Source organism: Coenobita brevimanus, chromosome 61 (assembly GCF_032717465.1).
Source record: "Coenobita brevimanus isolate Jiangsu-jjx chromosome 61, ASM3271746v2, whole genome shotgun sequence".
NCBI classification, from domain to species: Eukaryota; Metazoa; Arthropoda; class Malacostraca; order Decapoda; family Coenobitidae; genus Coenobita; species Coenobita brevimanus.
Window position 1 is genome coordinate 5,944,582 of NC_137014.1, and position 16,622 is coordinate 5,961,203.

The window sequence follows — 16,622 nt, forward strand, 5'->3', positions numbered from 1 at the left end:
ATATATATATATATATATATATATATATATATACACCTGAGTAGAGACAGACAGACATACAGACAGAAATAATGCGTTGCTCTTGTGGAAATAGCTGTAGTAATAATTAGCCTTGTTAGTTGAATGGTAGTAGTAGTAGTAGTAGTAGTAGTAGCAACAGCAGCAGCAGCAGCAGCAGCAGCAGCAGCAGCAGTAGTAGTAGTAGTAGTAGTAGTAGTTGTAGTTGTTGTTGTTGTTGTTATTGTTATGGCTAAAAACAGCAATAAAGAAACGAGACTGTGGCAGCCATGCCTATGACTCAATGCCAATTGGCTAACCGCTTATGTCAATGTGTTACACAACATCTCACCAGTATTCTGCTATAATATTGTTCACTTCTCACACTCTGTTCTTTATTTTCAGGCTGTTGTATAGCACACTGTTGTTACGCTTTGTCACGAAACTGGAGGTGGCACAAACATGGAGCAAAGAATCAATTTGAAATTCCTGGTTAAGCTGGGAAAGGGCCCAACCGAGTGTCTCAAACTTCTCCAAGAGGCTTATGGAGAACATGCGATGTCGCGGCTGCGAGTCTTCGAGTGGCACAAACGCTTTAAGAATGGCCGCGAGGAGGTGGAGGATGACCCCAAGTCAGGACGGCCTTCCACGACGAAGACGGCTGAGAACATTGACAGAGTGAACCAGCTGGTGCGGTGTGATCGCAGGTTGACGGTGCGGATGATAACGGAGGAACTCAGCCTGAACAAGGAGTCAGTGTGGACCATCTTGGTGCAGGAGCTGGGGATGCAGAAAGTGTGTGCCAAGATGGTGCCCAAGCTTTTGTCGGACGACCAGAAGGAGCACCGGGTCAATGTTTGTCGAGACTTGCTGGAGAAGATTGGGGAAGATCCGAAGTTCCTTGGCCGGGTCATCACAAGAGACGAGACTTGGGTCTTCCAGTACGACCCGGAAACCAAGAGACAGAGCCTGCAGTGAAAGACCCCAACTTCACCTAGACCCAAGAAGGCAAGCATGTCCAAATCAAAGATCAAGATCATGCTGATCGCATTCTTCGACCAGAAGGAATTAGTCCATCATGAGTTCGTGCCTCAGTGGCAGACAGTCAACCAGCACTTCTACCAGCAGGTCCTCAATCACCTCCATGACCGGGTTCGGCGCACCAGACGGGCTCTTTGGAGAGACAAGTCATGGCTGCTCCACCACGACAACGCGCCCGCACACACCGCGCTCAGTGTGAGGCAGTTCTTGGCCAACAAACAGATCACAGCTCTTGACCACCCTCCTTATGCCCCAGATCTAGCACCGTGTGACTTCTGGCTCTTCCCCAGGCTGAAGACTGTGCTCAAAGGAACACATTTCGCCTCAGTAGAAGAGATCAAGGCCACTGTGACGAGGGAGCTAAACCACCTCAAGCAGGAGGACTTTGCCGAGTGCTTCCATGGGTGGCAGAAGCGAATGCAGAAGTGCATTAACTCTGGGGGGTATTACTTTGAAGGGGACAATGTGTAATTTCTCTGAAGAATTTGTAATGAAGCATTTTTGAGAAAAGTCTCGTTTCTTTTTTGTCACACCTACTCACTGACAAATTAGAATTAGGAGTATGGATGAAGAGGTGTGAGACAGAAAGAGAATGTCCAAACGAGGCATGACTAAGGGAGAGATTAACGTCGTGAGAGTCAAAATAAGGATGGGGAGAGGGGTGAATGGAAACAGATACACAAGATTATCACATGAGGTATTTTATTATATACTGAATTTAAAAACCTTCACTGGGATAAAGTTCATGTCTGAGTATCACAGTACTCTAATGGTTACAAATATGTTATAAAAGATAGATATTATTGGACTGACGGTGTTTAGAAAGCGATAGATAGAGCAGTGGAAGAATAGAGGGGAACATTTTTTTTTCTCTCTCTCTCTCTCTCTCTCTCTCATGCCTTCGCTTGTAACCTCCGGCCTCTGTTGGACTCTTTGATGTTGACTCAAGGTGACATGAAGGAATTGAGGGGGAGAGAGAGGACGTAAGGGAAGAGAGGAGAAGTGAATGAAGAGAAGAAGGAAGAGGAGGGAGAATTATGGGGACAACTGAATGGAAGAAGACTCACGAATATTAAGAAAGACAGAAGACAAGAAGCGAGAGAAGAGGATAAAGGAGGGACAAGGTCACGGAGATGGAGGTTCAGGATTAGCCTATTCATTGCAGTGAAGGACGAAATAGGCTGGTTGGGAGGCTGGGCTTATCAGGAAGGAGAAACGAAAGAAGAAAAAGGTACAAGAAGAAAAAAAAAAAAAAAAAACAGAGAGAACAGAGATGGGGGATTGAGAAAGCTTGAAAGAAAGGGCAAGAGGGACGAAGGGAAGGAGAGAAATTGAAAAAAATGAGGACCCCCGCAGAAAGGAAGGCAAGATATATGATGATAAAGAGAAGCGAGGGAAAAGAGAAACGAATTAAGAAGGACAAGGAAAACGAGGCAAAAGGGATACAGTAAAAGGATGAAAGTAATCTGTGAATGTGATTTAGGAAGAAACGTTGGCGGAGAGTGGAAGAGTGGAAAGGAAGAAGTATAAAGAAAAAAGACGTGGAAAACTAAGGAAGGAAGCAGTTGATGATGACGATGATGAGGGATAAGTAATTTAAGAGTAGAAGAGAGAGAGAGAGAGAGAGAGAAAGAGGTGCCAGAATAATGATGAAAGAATGACACGAGGAGGATCAGTGTGAGGAGTGGAATAAGAATGAGGGCATTGTGATTAACTGAAAGGCTTGAGGGAAGGGCAGGAGACGAAGAAACGAAGAGGGCTAGAAGGAGGGTGAGTGATAGGAGATGAATGAAGAGACGGGAACGTAAATGGAGAAACAGCACAGAGAAAGGCGCAACAAGAGAGGGAGTAAAGATAACATATGAAAAATAAAAAGTTAATGAAGAAGGGGAAATGGACAAAGGGAGGGAGAGAGAGAGAGAGAGAGAGAGAGAGAGAGAAAGAGATGTTTGAAAATTAGCAAATTGATATGAAAAAATGGAATATGATAACTGATATAAGAAGCAATAAAGACTAGAAAATAATGTGGATACGAATTTTGGGTGATTGCTTAATATACTGCTGACAAATGATGTCGTGATGACAGGGATCATTATGCAAAATACTGACGTTTTATCTAACAAGGAAATACACAGAGAGAAATGTTACTTAAGTGTGACATTCATTACGGTGTCCCAAGCACATAGGGGTGGGAAAAAATATCGAGACGCAATCTTGTTCGCGTTGTGCCCCGTTGATGCTCCCCATCAGAAAACTTCACGCTAAATTTAAGAAAGATTGAAGGATATTTAAAGGTCCTTACGATTGAATACTTCATTTCATGACTTCAGTGTTAGCCAAATGAAATAACTGATACTGACATACCAATAGTACTATACTTTATTTCATGAGTTCTCCTTTAGCCAAACTTAATGGAACAATGGATGCTCTCAAAATTGATACAGAGATACAAAAGTTCTCAACATCATCTTAGCATCAGTTACATAAACACTTGTTTCATGAGGTCTGCCTTTGATACTTTCCACTTCACGGTCCGTCGGTGGAAGTGGACATCCTTAGTAGGAACTGGATGACTTCTTCGTCACGACACAGTGGGTTGCTTGTAAATTTCTCAATGAGAGCGATGCCTCTCTCTGCTGCATCACTGACCACCTTCAGGTCTTCTACTTGCTTCTTTGCGAGACGGAGGTTATTGTAAGAGTGCCATGTTGAACGGTCTCTGGCAAGGAATGTAGGCTCAACTTGGAGAGACTGGAACAGTTTTGTGGACTGGCTTGTCATCCACGGGCTCATATGGCCATCCACTTGGGATCCTTTGCTTTGGACCCGCTTTGAGTCCTTTCCCTGGGCGCTTGTTCAGGTTGGCTGTCTTTTCACCTTTCTCATCGTCTTCAACTCTGTCTTCAAGCAGTGCAAGACGGATCAAGTCTTCCGAGATTTAACACAGGTGACAGAGCATAGCCTGGTAAGCTATGTTACCAATGTCTTTGTCGGGGTACCCGCACTTTACAATGCCTGGCGTCATTTTTAGGTGCTTTGATGGCGACTGGAGCCTTGTGCCAGTGACGCACATGCGAGACTCACAATGTGGACCATATGGAACACTCCCTGCCTCTCTTGGTGACGAGTTTGGAGAACTGGAACTGAAGTAGAGCTATCTTCATGCAGTATATAGCTTTTTGCCATCCACCTGGCATTATGATATGCCACTGGGGGTGAAAGCAGTAGTGTCCTACGTTTCCCCCGAGGTACAGGAGGCTCAGTCGAAGTTGCTCTTCATAATCCTCTCAAGGATGGTTCCTGGTTCTCAGGACATTGCATAGAAAATTCATTACCCTGAGTCGCATTTGTGAGAGGCAGGCATCGTTATTAATGAAGGCTTTAGCAACTGGGTCACCGTGAAACGTATCCAACTGATGGTGGTTCATTGACAGCCAAGCCTCCTTGAATCTCTTGAAAAGCAGGATTTCAGTGCTAAGTGGTTTTCCTAGGCACACGACAAGGACATAGTTAAGGAGAACTTCATGAACGTGATGACAAGCTAGCCACAGAAGAGATAACCTCAACTCTTCTTCCAAATGCACACACGTCCCCTGCACTAGCTTTGTGTTTGACGCTGTCGTTTCGAGCACCAGGTCTATGATTTTATCCTCAATGCTTGCTGAGGTGAGAGCTTGATGGACTGCATTTGCCACTTGTTGTCCTATTCCTTTCTTTATTTTTGATGCTCCCAAAAATTCTTCCACGCCATCCCCAGTCACTAAGAGCCCAATCCTATCAACTGGGTTGTGGTTGAGGCTGACATCAGAAAGTAGTCTGGAGTTCCAGTGGAGCTGCAGTTGACGCTAAAGTTGATCGAGGTAGTCAATAAGCTGGGTTCATGCCACTGACCGAATCTTTTGGCGGACGTGGTGGACCTTGCTCTTCGATGGAACCTTGTCAAGTCCGAGAGCCATGGATTTTGCACTCTCAGCATGGGCTGCTGTTGCCTGCCGAACAGAAAGGCCCTCATGATCCCAAGTCACTGCCAGGTCTAGAACACTAATACTCTCTTGCAGGCTATCGATTGTTGGAGCTTAGGGGGGTTTGGTTCACAAGCAATGGTTTCATCATCATCAGTCGACGCTGTGCTACTGTTGTCACAGATTGCCTCTCCTGTGACTCCAACAGCTAGGGCTTCTGCTTGTGGCAGGTGAGATTTCCTTTTCATGCCTCTTTTGTGCAGCTAATGCGATTCTCAGTGCCCATATAACTCCCTTGTGGATGATACCTTTGAGAAAAGAGAAATTTCTTGTTTTCAAGAGTGATATCCCACCGACTCAGAGCATCTGAGCGGGCATTATAAAAAAATATCCTCCATATCAGCCAACAATACCTTCCACTGCATGTTTCAGGCCATTCCAATCTTGCTCTTGTTTCTTTGTATGCTTTGGCATCTCTTAATCAAAGATCTCAATATAACTGACGAGTGAGCGAAGGTAGTTGCCATGTTCTAGTTGGCTCTAGACCACTCATCGAAGACGGCCGTTATTACAACCTTGATGCTTTGTGAATCTGTCTTCTTTTGGATGTGGTGATGATCAAAGAAGAGAAGTAACACATCCACATTGCTTGGTAAACGAGATGTACCCTGCTCAGATATTGGAGACTACACACTGGTATCTGACATTGTCGTCGCCATTATCTGTGAATGAAAGATGAAAGTGGACAAACGTCGGGACCTCTAATTATCATCAGTTCCAGTAAAAAATTACACAGCAAATATATTATCTATAACCCCATCTGGGCAAGACACAAGCAGCCAGATACTATCAACATCACAAGCTTGGGACACACTAGGACATACATACGAATGCAGTCAGCCTATGAAAATAGCAGTAACTTTCATTGACCGTTTCCCCATCCCATTCTAGGAGCATATGAACGCAGTGATTAATATTTTCTCATCTATAATAATCCAGGTACAGTTGATAAGAATATTTCTAAACCTTGTTCTCTTTTTCATTACTTACATAAAATCCTACTTGGCTAACTCTGAGTTAATACCAGATTAACACTGAACTTAATATTAATATGACAGCCTACTGCTACCATCATTTATTCATTCCACAAAGATTATTATATAAAATAGAAATGATGCTCAAATTGTCTGTCTCAATCACTCTCTTTTATACATCATTCATATGCTGAATGCTGTCCTTCCTTGCTTACCTCGTTTCATGGTAACGTGAATTCTCTGTCTCTGTCTGTCTGTCTGTCTGTCTGTCTGTCTCTCTCCCCTAGCATTTGCTTTCCAATCACACAATGTCTTCCTTCTCCTTCCACATGCTAACTTAACCTCTTTTCTCCTCATACTCACCTTCCTTCCTACCTCCCCTTGCATCCCCTCACATGCTAATCCTCTTTCTCACATTAACACACAGCCTAATCCCCTCCCTCTCACCCAGCGCTTCCTTCCGTCTCACAGGCTCTGATTTCCTTTCTCCTTCGCTCTCCCTCTCTCCCGCCTACATCCTGCCTGCCTCTTACACAATGCCTCCCTCCTCCTCTCCCTCCCTCCCTCACACACACTGTCTCCCTCTACCCTCCCTCACACACACACACACACACACACACACACACACACACACACACACACACTCTCTCTCTCTCTCTCTACCCTCCACACGCAATCTCCTTCCGCCCTTCCTCTTACACACTGCCTACATCCAGCTCCCTCCGTCTCACAGATTGCCTTCCTCCACCATCTCTTTCACACACTGCCTCCTTCCATTCCCCTCTCTCTGCCTTCGTTCACCACAGTGTTACCATTATTCTCTCCTTTATTTCCAGTCCTTCATCCTCCCCTCGCCTAGTTCAACATCCATATATCAGATTGTGAACTGTGTCACCTGTTCTTCATTTTGCCACCCTTTCTCGTTGAGGGCAATGGAGGGATTTGACTGAATTAACTTACATTGCTTAAATTAGAGAGGCACGGCTGAGGCAGCTTGGTGTGGGAGGCACGAATGGGGCAGCATGAGGTAGGAGGTGAGGATGTGGTGGGCTTGGTGTGGGACGCGTGGATGAGGCAACATAATATGGAAGGCGACGGAGGAGTTAGCAAAATTGGGTTGAAATGCTAACTAGCTTTGTTGACAGAGTCATGTCTGAAACAGAGCCAAACTTTCCTTTGGGCATAATGTGCGTATTGGTAGTTACCTTCTCCAACGAAGTTGGAGGAGGTTATGTGTTCATCTATGTTTGTCTTTCTGTCTGTTTGCCCAGATTATATCTCCAAAAGTTCTCAATAAATTTCAATGAAATTTAGGGGAAGGATGGGCCATGGGCTAGGAAAGAATTAATAAAAATTTTGGGCTGATTCGGATCCGGATTCTATGTATAATATCTACAAATATTCTCAATGAATTTTAATAAAATTTTGTGGAAGATTGGACCATGGGTCAATGAACAACTGAGTAAATTTTGCTGCGGATCCGGATCCTGTGTATTCCACACAATATCTCTGAGGATCCGGATTCGGATCCTTTTTAATGGCAATGGCATTGGCGAAGGTATGCGTTCTCTGAATGTTTTCAAGTTTTAGTCTTTAGCTATTTACTCTGCAAATGACATGGTTGGTTGGGAAAAATATAATGTGCAGTTTATATATATTGGCTTAAGAGGAGCAACAATTGTTCTTGAGTGCCTACAGTATGCTTAGTATTATAGTGCCGGGGTGTAATGGGGCCTCACGGTTTCACTGACAACTGGCAGCCATGTAGTGGCATATCTTACAAATGCTGGAAGAACCACCACCTGCCACGGAACAAAAAGTGAGCAATGTGAATGGCAGAAAGTTATGAATTGAAAATAAAATACTGTGTTTTATAAAGTCATCTGTTCCAGCTTGGGTGCCTGATGTGAATGGCACGAGGTAGGTATCAACGGGGTGAGGAATTTGTGAATAGTGTGCAGCAAGTGCAGCTGGAGTGAGATAGTTGTGAGGTAAGTGTACATGGGAGAAATTCTGGAACAAGTTCTGGGGGGAAATCATTTGGGTTGGGGATGGCACCTAGGGGATGTAGTCAGAGACGGGTTTACGTGCTAAGTAGCTATTAAGTATTGTCAAGAACTCCAACGCTTTGAAGATGGGATTATTATCCTCCTGGCCAACAACACCCAAACTAAATGAATCCTATAGCACAAAAACTCAAACCAGTGCAACAGGTAATCTCACTCTCTGACTCATCGTCTTTGATCACACTGCTAAGAAAAGTCAGTCTTTTTAAGAAAGAGAGAGAGAGAGAGAGAGGTGTTACCATGATCATCGTACAGTTGGCAGCAAGGTGAGGACGCTGTTGTTTTTGATGGCCTGAGGAAAAATGTCCTACCATCCATAATTCATTTCCCTTTGATCTTCTGTTCAAAAATTCATACTCATTTCATATTCATTTTCAGTTGCTTATAGATTCGTAAATACGTCACCCAGGCTGAATTACTTAGCATACGCCTGATGAAAGTATAATAAACCTTGAAATTTACATGTAGTTTGTCCTTCACATTTCTAGTACATACATGTATTTTTTAGTTTTTTTTTTTTCTTCACTCTGTCGCAAGATGAGAGGCTAATGAAGGCAACAAGAGCCTGTCTTGTAGCAAGACAATGTTGATGTTGCTGCTGAAGGAAACTTTGATATAAACCTTCACTAAGATGAAGTCACTAATCTCACAGAACCTATGATCACAAGACATAGTCCCAGTTTCCTCCCCACCCTCACCACAGTCACCCTACTGCACCCATTCTTTGTCCCCAGAACCCTTATATATATATATATATATATATATATATATATATATATATATATATATATATATATATATATATATATATGCTGCTTTAATATCGCTGGTGAATTTTAACTGAAATATATCATAATGCTAATCGCATTATTTTACAAAGTTCAATAAAAAATATACGTTCAAAATTTAAATTAGAATAGTTGTATTGCCGCCAAAGTTTGCACATTCTAAGCAATAAATAAAAAATACATCACTGCCTGTCCCCAATTCGTTCCATCACATATTGATGTGTGCGGAGCCGTGTGTGGTATATGGGGAGTGAAAAAAATGAATGTCCTCCTGGACACTCTTCCGACCCATTAGATACATCTAAGCCAGTACCAGACAGAAATGCATTTAAAAATATTTCATGATTTGCTAAGTCTTGTACATCTCCTGACTACTTGCCAATGCGTGTTCTTCCTGTTGACAGTACAATGTTTTCCCTTTTTCCTTAATTACAAAAATGCATATTACCAATGAATTATGATAAAACAATAGGACATACAAATAAATAAATATAAATATAATTACATTTAAACAAAAATTTTACAGGACACAGAAACGGATCACTTATGTAGAAAAGATTTGGAGGCTTTCTGGAATGCTACTCTGTGCACCTCAAGTACTTGAAACAGGTATTGAATCTTCTACTCATCTTTTGTTCTGTTTCCATTGGTGAAAGAATGAATGTGTGTCACCTCTCGTTCTGCGTTGTGACCTCAAGCACGGAGAGATGTTACCTGCTGTCGTGCCATGATGAATGATTCTTCCTCCTCTCAGTCAGCAGGGTCCACATCCAGTTTTGGAAAAATCAAGCGCTTTTCTTGCTGGTTTAAGGGCCAAGATACATCGTGCAACCTCTTGTGATCTTTCCACATTGTTATTGTTTTCAACCATGCACCGCTTCTTTGTGACACCATCTGATAGAGCGAATAGTACCAGCGCAGTTTTCACCTACGAATCATACCACTTGAATCAAACAGTGCGAAGAGTAAGATTTTCACATAATTTTCTCCAGACTATTAAGATGTAGAATATCCTGCTATGAAGGAGAAACCAGACTGCGGACAGAGTACCACAGATGAATGTAATACTTTGCCATGAAGAGGTAGAAGTCTTTCAGTTCTGTGAAACTGAGTTCACGTCGTGAACCTACAGATGTGGAGGGCGACAGGGAATGAGCTCGAGCAAACTACGTTTGGAATATTCATATCTTTAAAGTATATATTGCACGAGCCATATGTCGAGCTCTATTTAGTGCCCCTGGAGCCATAAACCTCTTATATTTCCTAATATAAAACACTCCTTCAGGCAAAATAAGCATTAGTTGTAGAAGATCTTTGTATTCATCTAGAGGACGTTCTCTTGCAGAACCTGTTGCTTGTGTGTCGCATGACTTCATCGGACCGTGGGTGGAGTGGAACTGTTGTCACAGGATCTGCATCGTCTGTTATATACTCTTGTATGTGTAAAATTGGATATAAATTGCAGAATATCTCAAAGACATTACTACATCGGCTCTTGGATTGATCATGGTCCACTAATGCAAAGAATGCAGCAGAAATTTCGAATTGCGAAGGCGGCAAGCGAAGTGAATAAGTTCTCGTCCAATGTGCTGCTCAGTGCAAACACACACACGGCATAAATTCCCTTGTTGACAGTTGTTGTGTCAAAGCAGAAAACTTTGAGTCTGCCTCGTAGGCCCCAGTCACCCAATAGTTTAACGATAACCTTTAATGTTCGAGCCGCTCTAGAAGCTGTCAGGCTTGGGAGTGCAAAAAATTAGCAGGCTCCATCCCCAGAAACAAGATTTGGTAAGTGGTTAACTTTTTCTCTGCAAGTTAAATCCACTATTAATTTTCCATCCAAGTGCAGGACAAGTTGGGTATGTGTGGTAAACAAGGCTTTGATCTCTTCAGCATGTGCTTCCCTTTACTGAAGCCGATTTTTACGAATCCCACTAAGAAAAAGGCACAGTTCATCCACATCCTGTCCAATCTGAAGAGAAAAAGGAATAAGAATGTGCCTGCTGACCTGTTACTTGTCTGTGCAGGATCCAGAACTGTTGCAACATCAGAACAAAGTTGAGTTCTGCCCCTGCTGTTCTTTCGTCGATGATTTGCTGGCTTTTGCTCAAGACATGGTTTAGACAATCAAAAACTTTGTCTTTAGAAATACAAGTGAATGAAAGTTCATCTCTGTAAGTAATATCAAACAAATCCACTATGCATTAAGCTTGGCTTCGTAAGCTCGTCTCACTCATCCCTTGTGACGTTCTTTTGAGGATCTTAGCAGAAGTCGAAAGTGTTTGCAGATAACGGGATCGTACTTTGCTTGGAAATTTTCATAGTGTCAGATATCCATCACTGTCCTGTATGTGATGATGATGTTCTCAGTCAAGATCTTTTATTCTTCACAATGAAGATGCAGTATGAGCTTCAGTACCGCTCTGCTAGATGGAAGCTTCTGACTGGGGAGGGAGGGCCTGGGTAATCCAAAGATACTATTTAGAATGAGTTCTATTGGCCATTTGTGTAAAACTTGAATTCCAAAGTCTGAAAGGGAACACAAATACAATAGCAAACATTCTTCATTCAATACAGTAAAAGTGAAAACAATTAAACAGGAAAATTTTAAACATGATTAGGCATAGATACACAGCGGATCAGTTCAACATCCTTGTATCTAAAACGTTACATGTACAGGTCTAAATTGCACGATGCTTAAGCAACCTTTAAATACTATTAAATCCTCGTTAAAAATTTGCATGCGATACTTTTTTAATTTCTTATTACTTGTCACACATCATTGGGTTCTGCAAATATGAATTTCGAAGTTCGTGTCATAAGTCATGCATATCTATCTATCTATCTATCTATCTATCTGTCTATCTATCTATCTATATACAGTATATATCTATATATCTATATCTATATCTATCTATCTATCTATCTATCTATATATATGATCATTGCAAATGGATCATTGACAGGGAACTTCTGTCTCTCTTCCTAACGACACAAGGCCGGATGGAGGATCCTGGGATAGGGGAGGCAGTGTGAAGGAAAGAAAATCGAGACGATGAAGGGTAATTTTTGAGAAAAAAAAGAGGGGGATACGAAGAGATGGAAAGGATAAAAAAGACACACACAGTGCACCTAAGTTAGTGAAATGAAGATAAAGATAGTACGATGGAAGACAGACGGAGAAATAGAATGGAAAAATTTATTAGAGAGAGAGAGAGAGAGAGAGGGAGGGAGGGAAGGAGAGAGAGGGGGTATCTCTCAGTGCCGCTTAGTGAACTCTGGTCTCGTTTCCTTTCTACACATTTTTTTTCCTCCTCCCTCCATTCAGTATTCATGACAGGAACGGATCAAACCCAAGCTGAGGAAAGGCTGGGAAGGAGACGATTTCTAAGCAAAGGAGCGTCCATAAAATCCTTGATTTTTGCTTACGACTAAAGGGACACAGATAAGGAGGGCAATGTTAGTAAAATACCCGCCGCCGCCAGACCACTCACCCCGCCACCCCCCACCCCACCACCAAGCCACCACCACACCACCACCCCAGGAAGACACCACGGCGGGGTTAGTGACCCAGGACAAGAGGGTCACCAGGACACCTCTGTCCAGAGCCCCTCTTCCCCGCAACTGTCACAACACCAGGTGAGCAGGAAGAGGCAACGACCCTGCAGGCGGGCCAGCCTGCAGCAGGTTCGGGGTGGGGCTGATCCAGAGTCAGTCCCAGGCAACACCGCGGTACGGCCACCGTACGTACCGGGGGAAGGAGCAGTCACTGTACGCCCTTCGGTTGTTTCCCCCTGTGACACCGCCATCACGGCCACCGTACGTGAAGGGGGAGGGAGTGGCCACTGTACGCCCCTCAGTCACAGCCACCTCTGGGGACGGCCTCGGGGCGTTAGTTAATGAATGCGCCCCGACTGGCAGAGAGAAGAATAGTGGAACTGCGATCACAGCCACAGTACGTGACGGGGAGGGAGTGGCCACCGTACTCCCCTCATCCACTATTACCTCCTACTACGGGAGTAACGCCTCAGTTACTTCCCAAAGGGCAGGCAGGCCCACTGCTATGGCCTTAGTACGTACAAGGGTAGATAGACCCTCGGCTACGGCCTCAGTACGTACCGGAGAGGGCACTGCCCCTGTGCACCCCTCTCCTGCCTTTTCCTCCTGTGGGAGTAACACCGCGTTCACAGCCACCGTACGTGACGGGGAAGGAGCGGCCACCGTACGCCCTTCAGTTACTTCCCGGCAGGTGGGCGGGCACACGGCAATGGCCGCAGGGCGTGCAAGGGTAAGTAGACCCTCGGCTACGGCCTCAGCACGCACCGGAGAGGGCGCTGCCCCTGTGCACGCCTCTCCTGCCTTTTCCTCTTTCGGGAGCAGCACCACGTTCACGGCCACTGTACGTGACGGGGAAGGAGCGGCCACCGTAGCGCTTCATCTGCAAGCCCTAGGAGTCACGAAACCGCGTTCACGGCCACCATACGTGACGGGGAGGGAGCGGCCACCGTACGCCCCTCATTCGTGACTCCGAAGGCCCTCCCGGAGCAGGAGGTCTCTTGCGTGGCCGACCCCTGTCCTCTCGGCTGCATGGAACGCCCTTTGTCTCCCCACAGGAGCAGTTCCCCGGATGTGCTGTCGGAGTGGTAGCGTGGCCCAGTCCAAGCCCTACCATCTACCCCTGGGAGGTCCCTGTCCCTGACGGACACCCGACGGAGGCGGCGCCGCAGTTCACCCCTGATGGCGCTTCTTCCCATAGGCAGCCGCAGTCCCCAGACTCCCAGGTCTGGCCAGCAGCCCCCAGGCCCAGACAACCCAGGCTCCCTCTCTCCTTGGAGCCAGAGGCCGCTAGGCCCGCCTCCTGCAGCTGTTCGGCCCTAGTCCCGAGGGCCACCTCACAGGTCGAGGCCCCCAGACCGGAGGCCTCCCTGCACCCCAATGACGACTACCACCCGGGCAGTGACGCTCCTACGGACAGTGCGCTGCCCCCTTCAGGAGGGCTCCCCGTAGGGCCCCTCTCTCACGCCCAGGACGCACAGCAGGTGAGACCCAAGGAAAATACGGGTACATAGTGACACTAATAAGGCTAATACAGTGAACAATCAATGCAGTTGTGCACTGTGACAAATAAGAGTAAAGGCCCAAGTGATATATAAGTGGCTAGAGTTACACTCAGTGCCCAGTGACCCGATACCTGGCAGAACAGAAAAGACCACTAACTATATACAGGAGGACATATAGAAATCGTGGGTTAAAGTCAGAGGCATGCGGGGTTCATCAGAAACTTGTGACCTAGTGCTACTGTGACTAAGTAACCCCCGCAAGTGTCACGACCCGCATCCTACCCACTTACGGTAATATTCATTTCCACCACTCTTGGTCACGTCCACTCCTAGTGAAACGAACTCAGTATATAAAACGCCATCTCTGCCTAGAAATAGTATCCAGGTACTGTAATATTAGTATCGAATATCCATGTACAAGTGAAGAGTGACCTATTGTGTGTGTAACCCTACCCATTTTTATTAAAGGCTAATTCTGTGTTTCCTGTCTCTATACATATCCAATAACTCTTTGTGTATATTGTCACGGTGTAAGAATTAAGGTAATAGATGTGTTAAGGTGTGCTGCCTGGTTTTTATGTCCTGTTCCTTTGTGGGTGCTTTACTTCCGGTCCGAAAAGAGGACCCCGCTCAGTCACTGGTGTTCTTAGGACGAGAGGTCGGACTAAAAACACCCAGCATAACAGTTAGCTTGTCTTACTCTTCTTGTTTTCGTTTGAGAAAGCTCTGAAATAAAACTAAGTGGACATAATTACTAATAATACTGCACCCATGATTGTAGTCTATTCTAATAATAACCACATTGTGTCATTCGTGACAATTAGACAATCTCATCTATTATTCCTTGATCCCCACGTCCATTTCTTTAACCCTCTGATGATAATTTCACTCGAGGGGGTTATTCTTTTTAAGTAATAATGAAAAGGAAAATTTATGGCTTCATCACATGCAATTCTTATGCATCAGTCTTTGTTACTCTGGTATGAAGCAATAATGTAGTTTCTATGAGGCCGGGGGAAACCATTGGGATATATTGGAACATGATCAGGAAGTTCAGGGAAAGTCGTAGGAAGTCCGCTATTCGTACTTTGATGCACAGGTTCGATGTTGATTCTGTCATTTACTGGACTGATTAAAACGAACAGCAGACTAGAAGAAGGGTGTGCTGCTTGATGATATCTGGGACACTTTCTTCCTTGACAGGCTGCATAGACGAGGCGACCGTCGCCTTGACGGATTAGGAAAGCTGGGTTAGGCCAATGTCTTACACGAGAACGTTAAACATGCATAAGACAGGGGAGGCACATAGAGGGGCAAATGTTAGCCCTCAAACCCCAAGGCCACGGTACCTAGTGAAAGGAAGGTGAAGTCACGTAAGAAGATAACCAGATACAAGTTAACCAGATACGAGTTAACATGACGTAACCTGATGTACAAGCAGTAAGTTACCGATTGGGAATTGGAAATCTGATCAGCTATGGAATGTACAAGTAAGATTGCTGCCATGCCTAACGGGGAGTTAAATGAGTAAACGGGGTTAAGACAATTCTCTGTCTCCACGAAATCCACTCATAATATGCATTATATACATGAATGACGGAAATGGTAATACAAAACTCGGATCCTCTTATAGGGAATCCGATGCCTTTCTCTCTTAATCCACCATCTTTGATTGTATGTTCGTTTGTCGTCCATTCTGTCGGCCTCTCCTTTCGCTTCACCCTGGGCGTTATTTTCAGTCTCTGCCCAAAAAGATTATATATTTCCGTACTCATCATCATCTCTCTCTCTCTCTCTCTCTCTCTCTCTCTCTCTCATATCTACCTGTGTGTGTGACTGTGTAAATATGTAGATAGGTTGATTGATAGATATGTCACACTTCTTTTTAAACTGGTGCATACAAAATATATTTCATTTATTAATCATCCTCGTGCTGTTCCTCCATCCTGGCCAGTTTTGAGACAGATTAGGCTATAAGAGGACTCATTCCTCCACAAAGGTACTGACAAGATAGGAGAGACAGAATAGAGGAAGAGGGAGTAGGGCAGAGAAAGAGAAGGAAAAAAACGATAAATAGTAAGGGGTAAACAAAATGAAGGTTTCAAGGGCAATCATGCGACAGACGGCTTCAGAGAGGAGGGAGAGTGCTAATGAAGAAATGGAAATTAGGGAGGAAAGAGAAGGTGAACTGCAAAAAAAAAAGAGAGATAAATCCATAAAGTCGAAATTACAGGAAAAAGGAGACAATAAACAGAGAGAATTAAAAAATATTTAAAAAAAAAGGTATAAGCAACAGAAGGAAAACACGACTGGTGATGTGAGAGAAATGATAGATATTGAGGAATGTCACGAGTCGGCGCGATTTTCTATTTAAATAAACTCGTGACATTGAACTTGGTGGGAAACCGCGAATTCTAGTGGAATCCCAGTATGTATCACTCAGTCAACCGCCACATATTCACCCGATCGGGAATGTTTTCAGGACATTTTTCACTGTTTCATAAGTGATCGTCCTTGTGCGCGACGTTAGCGCCTCCGCTGAGTGATTTGTTGCGGATGTGTATCGCTCACACTCGTTGGCCGTTAGCAAGTACAGCCCGCTTTCGCCTCCCTCTCTCATAATTTGAATCAGTCAGGATTTGAACGTCGTGGAAGCAGGTTCGATTGGGCCGGA

At 44.4% G+C, this 16,622-nt stretch overlaps 1 pseudogene; it reads left to right on the forward strand.

The window, feature by feature from the left end:
* The first annotated feature begins 555 nt into the window (after positions 1–555).
* Positions 556–975, forward strand: LOC145403584 (protein GVQW3 pseudogene; annotated as a pseudogene).
* The last annotated feature ends 15,647 nt before the right edge of the window (positions 976–16,622 follow it).